Source organism: Canis lupus, chromosome 19 (assembly GCF_003254725.2).
Source record: "Canis lupus dingo isolate Sandy chromosome 19, ASM325472v2, whole genome shotgun sequence".
Lineage (NCBI taxonomy): Eukaryota > Metazoa > Chordata > Mammalia > Carnivora > Canidae > Canis > Canis lupus.
This window is the reverse complement of record NC_064261.1, coordinates 39,583,843-39,596,061: the sequence shown is the minus strand read 5'-3', so window position 1 is coordinate 39,596,061 and position 12,219 is coordinate 39,583,843. Positions and strand designations below refer to the sequence as shown.

Genomic DNA, 12,219 nt, shown 5'->3' with positions numbered 1-12,219 from the left:
AAAGGCAGGCGCCAAACCGCTGCGCCACCCAGGGATCCCAGGGTTGAGTTTTGTAAAGACAAAATTATTTTAAAGGTAACCCGTAGAGGCCTTTTTGTATTGACTGCTATTAAGGACTACAGTGAATGTAAACAGTGTATAAAGTTTCAAGCTATGTTGGGGGGGAGGAGCAGCAAGTTTAAGGTACAAGTGGCTAAGTGATCTGTAATATTTCCTTCAATGGTCTTAGTTCCATTTTTTTCTAGTTTAAAAATTTTGAGAAAAAAATAAAGTTTCGAGCTAAAGTTATAGTGACTACTATAAAATGCTACAGTTAATTTGAATATTTTGTTATTTGTGCTTTTGTAACATCCCTCTTCCAACCCAGCATAAAGATGTTTGGATCCTGAGAAAAAAGACTCTTTCAGACTGTTGGTTGTATACATACATGTTTTATTTTCTTTTTCTTCATATTACTCATTGTGGTTAAGTGATTTATTGGTAGCTATTGAGTAACCAGTATATTTTTCATTCTGTAATGAGTCACCTAGCTACATACAAGTCTGTGCATTTTCTTTCCTTTTTAGATCTTTCATCTAAAAATAGGTATTTTATTTAGTTGGTAAGTTGAAATTTCAGTTTGTTAAATTAACTTTTGAAATTGTAAAATATCACAATAATACTCAGAAGAAATCTCACTGATTTAGAAAACTTGTTTAGCACCTCCTCTGGTCCAGACACTCTGCTGAGCTTGGGTATACCATGACACATATATCACATAAGAAACTTAATTTGGGGAGAAAGCAAAATAGATTAACAACTGCGTGCAAAGACATGCTACAAGTGCTGTGGTAGAAGTGTCTGTATCATGTATAGTCGAGGCCCAGAGGGAATGGGCATTGGGTGCTTCTTGAGCATGAGCATGATGTGGATAATAAGTTGGTGAATATTGTATTGCAATGGATTGCAACTCTTTTAAAAACTAACTGTACATAGATGATTTATACTTCTTTGTTGGAGTAAGATACCTATCTATTGGAGGAGAAACAGAACTTCTATATTTGATCCTGTCCAGTTCAACATTTGTATTGAAAACTTTGATAAAGATGTGCTTTTTTTTTTTTTAAGATTTTTTTATTCATGAGAGACAGAGAGAGAGAAGCAGAGACACAGGCAGAGGGAGAGAAGCAGAGAGAGAGAGAGAGAGAGAGAGGCAGAGACATAGGCAGAGGGAGAAGCAGGCTTCATACAAGGAGCCTGATATGGGACCCGATCCCAGGACTCCAGGATCATGTTCTGGGTCGAAGGCAGGCGCTAAGCCACTGAGCCACCCAGGGATCCCCCAAGATGTGCTTTTAAAGGTAGGTCTAAAATCTGTCAGAAATTCTCAGGCAGTTTATGGGATTTTTTTTTTAAGCTTTACTTCTTTATTATTAAAGACAGAGAAGAGTGAAGGGGGAGGGACAAAGGGAGAGGAAGAGAGAAAAAAATCTCAAGTAGATTCCCTGCTGAGCATTGGGGAGCATCTCCCCAATGCGGGCTCAATCTCACAATGCTGAGATCATGACCTAAACCAAAATCAAAAGTCCGATGCTTAACTGACTCAGCTACTCAGGTACCCTGGGATTAATTTCTAAGTTAAATATAACTTTAACAACATCATATTGTTTTATACAAAGATTCTGAGGAACTTCTATTGAGGGTGGCATTAAAAGCAGGACATTGGGGATCCCTGGGTGGCTTAGCGGTTTAGCGCCTGCCTTCGGCCCAGGGCATAATCCCAGAGACCCGGAATCAAGTCCCACATCAGTCTCCCTGCATGGAACCTGCTTCTCTCACTGCCTGTGTCTCTGTGCCCCCCCCCCCTCTCTCTCTCATAAATAAATAAATAAAATCTTTAAAAAGAAAAAAAAAGGACATCAAGATGCATCATTGTTACAAGAAGATAGTATGATGCTTGAGCTTTTGAAAACTATTTGTGAAGGGCCTGTTATTTCCAGTTGTTTTCACATAAACTGCAAAGGAGTCTGGCAGGTCATGAGCTTCTAAGAATGAGAATGTATTTCAGAGTGAACTGATGATGCATTCTGGAGTATTTAAAATTTGGTGCTAATTTGTGAGTGTAATAGAACAGTCTAGTGCAGTAATCAATACATGATCTTACTACTGTATGACCTTAGGCTACTTACTTGACCTCTTACAGAGTCTCAATTTTCTCAACCATAAAATGGTGGACATATCAATCTTGTAGGCCTTTGAGAAGTTTAAGTGAAATGGTATATGTGTAAAGCACCTCATACAAGAACTGGAACATAAAAGGAAATTGGTAAGTGATATGGGAATAATAATACTTCGGGTATTTATATATATTAAGATCATTTTTGTTTGAGCTGTAAACCTAAAAAAAACTCTTGCTTCAACATTAAAAAAATACAGAGGAAAATGTACAAAACTACTGTAGAAGGACAACCCAAATTTATGAAGCATTCTCTATTTTTTACAAAGAAAAAATTTGGAGGAGTATAGACAGTGATTATAGGAAGAAGGGGTTGAGCATGTGATGGGAGAGTTTTAAATGATTATTTAACATTAGAATTTATAATAATAAATATATTTTATAATAAAAAATAAGTTCTTGAAACAATATATTAAAAAACAGTGTTTCAAAAATAACTTTAAAGCAACCCTGCTATTTCCCATCCCTCACTAACAAGGTGCAGTTGCTGAGTATAAATTGGAGGTAATTCTTTGTTCTCCAAGAGAACTTGGCCAGAGTCAACAGTTGCCACTGGGACTCAGCAACAAGAGGTGGATAAAGTACTTCTTTCCCAGATCCATTTCTCTACCATTTATATGCAAGATAGTAATCTCTTTGGAGTCATGTACTGTTAAGTATTTTTTCACTTAGGTGTTACACAGAAATGAAACTTTCACTGGTGGCCTATAAATCATCTATTCCAACAACCTTTTCTCAGTGTTTATGATTCTTAGTCCCTATTCCAATGGTCTTCACAGTGCAGTTTTGCTCAAGACTAACCATTGAGGGAAAGAAAGTAATTAAATTGCTATTTATTTCCCTTCCTTCCTTCCTTCCTTCTTTTATTTAAAAAAGTGGGAAAGATTTTGAGCTTTTTGGTTGACCTTATGGTTCAATGGTTCAATGTTTATAGATAAACCCTGGGCCTATCACTTGGATTGCATCTCAGAAGGCCACATGTCATCTATTATATATGAGGTCTCTGAAGCAAGACTGCAGGATTCTAGTAACAAAAAGCTAACACTGGTACCCAAACTTACTCCCTTTGGCATATTGTAACCAATTGCAGTTTATTGTGCTTCATTTTGCTTTTTGGGACATTATATTTATATGTATTAAGATAAACCAAAAAGGAACAAGTGGCTTAACGAACTTTCTACTAAGAGACCACAGATTGAGGATATAATTTAAAATGTAAGGGACACCTGGGTGGCTCAGTGGTTGAGTGTCTGCCTTTGGCTCAGGTCATGATCCCAGGGTCCTGGGATTGAGTCCTGCATCGGGCTCCCCAGAGGGAGCCTGCTTCTCCCTCTACCTATGTCTCTGCCTCTCTGTCTCTCATGAATAAATAAATAAAATCTTTAAAAAGTAAAACATAAGCACATATGAGAAAATGTTAATACTGACACTTCTACTCTTTTAGATCTTTGGATCAGCCACATTGTGCATGCTGTGTGTATGTGTGTGGGTGTGTATGTGAGAGAGAGAGATATATAATCTGATCATCTTGAGCAAGATATCAGTGCTCCTGAATTAGGAATTACCAGGAAGACTATAAAGTATGAATCTGCATTTGCTATTGCTAATTATGATGAACCTTATCCTCAGTTTATGTTTGCCTAAGGGTTATAATTATGTTTAGGATGTATATAATTTTAAAATAAATAAAATAGGGGTACCTGGGTGGCCTAGTCAATTAAACATCTGCCTTTGGCTCAGGTCATGATCTCAGGGTCCTGGGATCAAGCCCCACATCATTCTCCCTGTTAAGCAGGGAGTCTGCTTCTCCTTCTCCCGCTGCTAGTACACACACACGCTCTCTCTCTCTCTCTCTCTCTCTCTCTCAAAATCTAAAGAATAAATATATACATATTGGGATATATACCCTCCAATTTTTTTTTTACTGATAGAGTATATCAAATTATCAGAAATGTTTGGAGACAGTTATCAACCTATAGTTAATATATTATATTTATCTGTATTAATCCTATATGTAAGATTAATCTCTATATGAACCCTATAACTGATATATTATTCTCTCCTTTTTGTTTTTTGGGGTTTTTTAAGATTTTATTTATCTGACAGAACACAAGCAGGGGGAGAAGCAGGCAGAGGGAGAGGGAGAAGCAGGCTCCCCACTGAGCAGGGAACCCAATGTGGGAAGCTACCCAGGCACCCCTTTTCTCTCCTTTTTGAAACATGTGACTTTCTTGCATCTCTAATGCCACTCTCTCTTAATTTTTTGGGGTGGAAGGAAGGTGTCTTTTATTCTCTATACAGAGTTCTGTCATGGTCTTCTGCATTTCTTTTTTTTTTAAATATTTTATTTATTTATTCATAGAGACAGAGAGAGAGGCAGACACACAAGCAGAGGGAGAGAAGCAGGCTCCATGCAGGGAGCCTCGCGTAAGACTCAGTCCCGGGACCCCAAGATCATGCCCTGGGCTGAAGGCAGGCGCTAAACTGCTGAGCCACCCAGGGATCCCCGGTCTTCAGCATTTCTGACAGGTAGTAAACAATAGTTATAAATGAGATTGACCCCTCAAAAGCTGTTTTATGTGACAAAACCAAGAGGTAATTGCAGATAAGTTGTTTCAAGATTGTTTTAGGCAGTGCTAATTTTGAAATGTATTTATAGTCCCTACAGTCTTTCCCTAAACACTTTAAAGAGTACAATAAATAAATAAATAAATAAATAAATAAATAAATAATACAATGTTCATTTGAATGGATAAATTCTGCTGTGTTTAATATTAAATCAAGCCTAATATTTTATAGTCAAATTTTGTATATCTTCTTAAAAATCTCTTCACAATGCATAATACACACTGGAGGTTTGCAAGTATGGTATGTAACAAATCTACTTTCACTTATTTCAGAGCCCTTCTTTAGGATCAGATGACAGCTTTGAGCTCAAGCATTTTTTTTTAATTTTTTAAGTTTTTAAACTTAAAATTGTATTACTAGTCAGCTGTTGCAAAAAAAACTGTGTAACAAGCCATCTTAAATTCTGCAGTGTGGTAAGACTATCCACAGCCATCTACAGATTCAGTGCAATCCCTGCCAAAAATCCCAATGGTATTTTTTGCAGAAATAGAAAAATCCATCTTAAAATTCATATGGAATCTCAGGGGGCCTGGAACAGCCAAAACGGTTGTGAAAAAAGAACAGGGCAGCCTGGGTGGCTCAGCGGTTTAGCGCCGCCTCAGTCCAGGGTGTGATCCTGGAGACCCAGGATCAAGTTCTGTGTTGGGCTCCCTACATGGAGCCTGCTTTCCCTCTGCCTGTGTCTGTGCCTCTCTCTCTGTGTTGCTCATGAATAAATAAATAAAAATCTTTAAAAAAAAAAAAAAAAAGGTAACAAATGGACTCACATTCCCTGATTCCAAAACTTCCTACAAAGCTACAGTAATCAAAAGTATGTGGTATTAATATAAGGATAGACATATAAACTAACAGAATAAAAGAGAGAGCCTATAAATACACCCTGGCATAAATGGCCAATGAATTTTTGACAAGGGTACCAAGATCTTCTAATGGCGCAAAAGATGGTCTTTTCAACAAATGGTGCTGAGAAAACTGGATATCTGTATACCAAAGAATTTACCATACACCACATACATATAAAAATTAACTCCGGGGCACCTGGGTGGCTCAGTCAGTTAAGCATCTGCTTTTGGCTCAGGTCATGATCCGAGGGTCCTGGGATCAAGCCCCACATCTTGGCTGCTTGCTCAGCTGGGAGCCTGTTTCTCCCTCTCCCTCTGCCTGCCACTCTCCTTGCTTGTGTGTGCTTCTCTCTCTCTCTCTCTCTCTCTCTCTCTCAAATAATTTTTTTAAAAAGGAAATTACCTCAAAATGAATCAATTACCTAAACATAAAAGCTGAAACCATAAAACTCTTGGAAGAAAACTACACCAGAAGCTTTAGACATTGGATTTTGCAGTGATTTGTTAGATATTAACACCAAAAGTAGAGGTGACAAAAGTAAAACTAGATTACTTTGACTTCTTTGAAAGTAAAACTCAAAGGGCAGTATTCAAGAGAGTGAAAAGAAAGACATGGAATAGGAGAAAATAATTGCAAGTCATATATCTGATAAAGGATTAATATCTAGAATATATAAAAACTCTGATAACTTATAACAACAACCCAATTCTAAAATGGGCAAGGGACTTGAAGAGACATTTCTCTAAAGAAGATATACAAATGGCCAATAAGCACATGAAAAGATGTTCAATATCATTAGTCATTTGGGAAATGCAAACCAAAACCACAATGAGAGGTCACTCCATATCCATTAGGATGACTATTATCCCCTCTCCTAAAAAAGGAAAAATAATGAGTGTTGGTGATGTAGAGAAATTGGGACCCTCGTGTATTGCTGGTAGGAATGTAAAATGGTACTGCTGCTGTGGAAAACAATATGGCAGTTCCTCAAAAAGTTAAACAAGAATCCTCATATGATGCAACAGTTCCACATCTAGATAGATACCCAAAAGAATTAAAAGCAGGGGCTCAAATAGATACTTGCCTGCTATTGTTCATAGCAGCATTATTCACAATAACCTAAATAAAAAAACAACCCAAATGTCCGTCAACAGATGAATGGATAAACAAAATGTATTATGTATTTATAATGAAATACTAGTCAGCCTTAAAAAAGGAATGAAGTTCTGATACATGCTGTAATATAGATGAACCTTGAAAACTTTATCCAGGTGAAGTAAGTCTGACAAATGTTACAAAGGACAAATATTACAGTTCCACATACCTGAGGTACCTAGAATAGTTAAGATCATAGAGACAGAAAGTAGAATAGAGGTCACCAGAAGTTGAGGTGGAAGTGGGGAGCAGTTGGAATGAGTGGAGAGTTAATTGTTTAATGAGTACAGAGTTTCTGGGATAATGAAGAAGTTCTCGAAATGGATAGTGGTGGTGGTTGCACATTGTGAATGCCCCTGAATTGAGCATCTAAGAGTGGTTAAAATGTTTAGTTGTATGTATTGTATATTTTACCAATAGTTAAAGCTCAGCAGTATACAGTAATAAACCTTGATCTCTTGCTCCTACATCATCTGTGGGTCTGCTAGAATTCAGCTCATCTAGGCTTGTTTTGAAGTTGTGATTTGTATCCTGGTCTGCTGCTTATGTTTCTCAGCTTCCTTGGACCAATCGCTACTTTAGACATCATCTTATGGAGAAAAACAGGAATGCTGAAGAACAAGTTCAGCTGCACAAGCACATTTCAAGCCTTTACTGGTGCCACATCCACTGATACATCATTGATAAAGCAAGTCATATGGCCAAACCCAAAGTCCAGAGGCCAAAAAGTACCTTCGGTCTACCTTGAGGCTATGGCAAAAGTGTGGATGAATACTACTACCTTAGGGGAGCAAAAACTTGAGAGCAAGAATTCATTGCACCACAGAGATAAGCTAAGAACTTAAAGAATTGGCAACATTGAAGAATAAGGCAGTACTCATTAGTACATTGTTTGAGGCTATGAAGCTTACCTCCTTTAAGTACTGAAACTATTTTGACAATTTTAACAGAATCTTTGAAGTCTATTTTATATATTCTTCCTTTTTAAAGTTTTGGTTTTTTGTTTTTGGGTGTTTTTTTTTTTTTTCTTTTCTTTTCTTTTCTTTAATGAGAGAGCCATCCTATGAACATCTATTACTATGCCAAGTAACTCTGTGGTTATTTGTCATTTTCCTGTTTGTTTTTTAATATATATTCCTTAGCAATCAACTCTTTTTTTTTTTTTAAACACACTCAGCTTTTTAAAATTTATTCATGAGAGACACAGAGAGGCAGAGATATAGGGAGAGGGAGAAGCAGGCTCCCTGCGTGGAACCTGATGCGGGACTCGATCCCAGGACCCCAGGATCACAACCTGACCCAAAGGCAGACACTCAGCCACTGAGCCGCCCAGCTCTCCCAGCAATCAACTCTTAATGGAATAATTGTGCCTACTTCTAATAGTTATTAGACTTATTATTTTAATTTGTTGCTCCTAAGGTAGTGTAGATACGAACATTTATAATCAAGATTGATAAAACTGCAGATACTGAGAGTGTCCCTGAGGTTACTGGTGAGGCCCTGAGTAGTAAACTATATGGCACTCACGTTGGAAAGATGGAATTTTATTCCTTCAGATAACAGAGAGTAGTTTGTTTTTCTCCCAAGTTGCATGTTTTATAATTGAGTTATTCATACATTATATCATTTGTTTTTTAAAAAAATTGTAGCAAACTCAAAATATTTTATAAAATACTTTATATAAAGAATGATGCTTTTTACAATTTTATTATTTTAAGATTTTATTTATTTGTTTGAGGGGGAGAGAGAGAGAGCAAGAGAGAGCATGAGCTGGGGAAAGGGCAGAGGGAGAGGAAGAAAAAAATCTTTTTTTTTATTTTATTTTTAATTTTTATTTATTTATGATAGTCACAGAGAGAGAGAGAGAGAGGCAGAGACATAGGCAGAGGGAAAAGCAGGCTCCATGCCCGGGAGCCTGATGTGGGATTCAATCCCGGGTCTCCAGGATCGCGCCCTGGGCCAAAGGCAGGCGCCAAACCGCTGCGCCACCCAGGGATCCCAAAAATCTTAAAGAGACACCTAGCTAAGTGTGGAGCTCAATGCAGGGCCTGATCTTATGACCCTAAGGTCATAACCTGAGCTGAAATCAAAAGTCAGATGCCCGACCGACTGAGCCTGGCACCCCTACAGTTTCATTTTCTAAAGATAGTAAATTAGAAATAAACAATTAAATTGATTGTTGACAGTTCCTAGTGGATGACATGAATAGGATGGCCTATTAGGACATTTTTAATATCAAAGCTATAACTAATTTATCTTATTTATAGTGATTAGTTATATATAGGGTGGAAAGTGGAAAACGTGTAATACACAATGCAGTAATAGTGTGTTTTAGGAGGTAGTAGTAATAATATAAAGATAGTTGACTTAGTTTTGGAAGAATGTGTTTCATTTCTTTTATGATCAGATAGTTCCCATGCTTTCCACCATGGATTTTTTTTTTTCCTGCTATCACCTCTAAAAACCCAAGGCTTTTAGTTGTCTGTTTGACAGACAACTTTTGAACTTCTTTCAAAATACGGATATAATGGCATATTAGTTTCAAACCGTAAAACCAAAACTTTAATAGTCTCTTTATGAGAGCAGTTAAACTACAGTATACACACTCTAAAGTATTAAGCCATCATAACATACAATATCAGTTAAAATCATATTAGGTTTTTTTCTAAAAAGTAGAATTTCATCCTTCTACTAGCAGTAGCTTATTCAAATATTCCTGTCCCTCTCTTGCATTGACTCTAATTATGCACACACATACATAAAACCCTCATTAACCCTTTACTAAAACTGACTAGCAAGTTCTAGTCTGACTCTGTTTTACAAATCTGACTCTTTAATTTTAATATTATTTATACTGAATCCATTCATATCTACAGATAAATAACATTTGCTGGATACAGATATGGATGTAAATATAGAGATATTAGAGTAAATTATCCAAGGTTTAAAAAAAAATCTTGGAATGGTGTTACTAAAATCTAAAAAGACTTCTGTTAACAGTGTATAGCTGTTAGGTATAATAAGGAGATTATACTGAGATTGGAAGGGCAAAAAAATAATAATTATGAGCATCCTCTGTATCTGGTTAATTCTACCTTCTTTCTAATTGATTCAGTAGACTAATATATGATAGAAGTCTATCTTTGGCTCTATTTTAAGAAATAAGTTGGGAAGCCCAGGTGGCTCAGCACTTGGGTGCCCACGGCGTCCCACGTCAGGCTTCCTGCATGGAGCCTACTTTTCCCTCTGCCTGTGTCTCTGCCTCTCTCTCTCTCTATTTCTCATGAATAAATAAATAAAATCTTAAAAAAAAAAAAAAAAGAAAGTTGGGTTTTCAGAAGTTCCTTTTGTGAGATGTTTGGTATTAGAAATGATATTTAAAATAGTTATTTTTTTGTCTAGCTGCAAGTATTTTATCACATAATATTACTTAATTAAATGTATTAAAAATAAACTTATAAGTTTCAGGTCCTGGATAAAGGAAGGAAGTCATCTGGTACTTTTGCGGAAAAAAGAGACTTTTATTTTCTTTAATTGGACCTTTAGGGCAGAGTGTCAGATCACATCCCAGCTTTTTTTTTTTTTTTTTTTTTTTTGGAAGGATATTAACTTAGTGCTCAATCCTTGAGAGTAGATATGTTTAACTTGAGTTGGCTTGAAGATTTTCTGATAATGAAAGGCTTCTTACTAAGGGGATGACCTAAGAGGGATAGGGTCATAGCAGAAATGTAGCCGAATGGAGCTCTAATTGGGGTAGGACAGGTTACTTGATGAAACACACTGATCAATAAGGAAGAGAAAGCCTTCCTAATGGCAAGGTGGAAGTAAGCTAAGCAATAGAATTCTCATATAGCTTGAATCATATACTCAGGTATCAAGTTTACTCTTCCAATTAGGAGAGGCAACTAATAGGTGGAAATCACACTGAAGAAAGATTCAATGACACTAGATTACAAGTATTAGAAAGCCCTTAAGCAGTACACCACAATAAATTCTAAGTTTCTTCAGTGCACAAAATTTTAGCTAGATACTAGGCAATGGCTCTAGTGCAGGAGACTTATGAGAGTGCAAGAAATATGTATACTGTTGGGTTCCTTTTTAGGTTGGTATCAGTCATGTAGAGTTCTAGACAGTGTAGTAAAATGAAATGAAAATTTTTCTTCCTTTTTTCACCACTTCTCATCTCTTGTCCTCATTTTGATCCTTTTCCAACCATGAGCAAATGTTTTTTGAAATGGATTGTGGTGTTCTCTTCGGTAAAATAAACATTGTTGGATTTCTGAAATCTTCTCAAATGGCACCCCAACTACTAGGGACCCAATTCCTCATCAGAATATATAGAACTAACTTTTCTTGTGAAGGTTAAATCTTTCTTTTCTTCTTCTTTTTTTTCTTTCCTTTTTTTTTTTTTTTTTTTTTTTTGTTTTGGTTTTGTTTTGTTTAGATTCTTGTCATTTAAGACAAGATTCTGGGTTGGGACATAAGCCATGAAAGATTAAAAGGTAACTGGGGCTTATGATATAGCAGATAAACAGCGAGTCCAGAACACATTTTCTGATCGATGTTTGCCCTTTCTGTTATGCCAGCTGTGTCAGGAACTCCGCTCTCTCCCAGTTACCACTCTTGCATTTTTTCTTCCTTATCTTTTCACCTCACTTCTACAGCTCCAGTTACCACCTGACAGTTTTTGGGGTTTTTTTTTTAAGATTTTATTTATTTATTCATGAGAGGCGCAGAGAGAGAGATAGAGACACAGAGGGAGAAGCATGCTCCATGCAGGGAGCCCAATGAGCCCAATGCAGGACTTGATCCCAGGTCCCCAGGATCAGGCCCTGGGCTGAAGGCAGGCGCTAAACTGCTGAACCACTCAGGGATCCCCCACCTGACAGTTTTAATTGGTAGTCTTACATTGATAGTTTTGGCCAGTTGAGCTGCTGTGATGCTGTGACATCACTCTCCAAGCAAGATCTGAAAGTTAAATCTTAATTTTTTCCACAAATATATTATGATATATTCTGTTAGTACAATAATACACACAAAAATAAAACTGGTATATTTTGTATGGGAACCACCATTTTGGATTATAACCTGTCTTCCTTGGTTAGGTACTAGAGATCAACAAATAAACACTTGGTGAGCTTAATAGGGTACTTCATAAATTTTATATTTCAGAATTTGAGTGTTGTATGTTCACAATTCAAGTTTGTTATAAGGTTAAAATGCCCAGGTGACCTGTTGAGTGTATATTGAGCTTCATGTAGACATTCTTAAATGGGATTGCACAATCCCTATAGACTGTCTGCCATAAATCCAATGACAGAGTACTCAGAAACTATAGGCAAGGAGGGCTTAATTGCAGCCACCTAATGTCCTTTTAT

General features: G+C 36.8%; 1 protein-coding gene across 2 annotated transcripts in view; it reads left to right on the top strand.

Annotated features, from left to right (window-relative positions):
* DARS1 (aspartyl-tRNA synthetase 1) overlaps nt 1-12,219 on the top strand; it is a 60,960-nt gene that overhangs the window by 27,374 nt on the left and 21,367 nt on the right. The gene's annotated exons all lie outside the window — the stretch shown is intronic.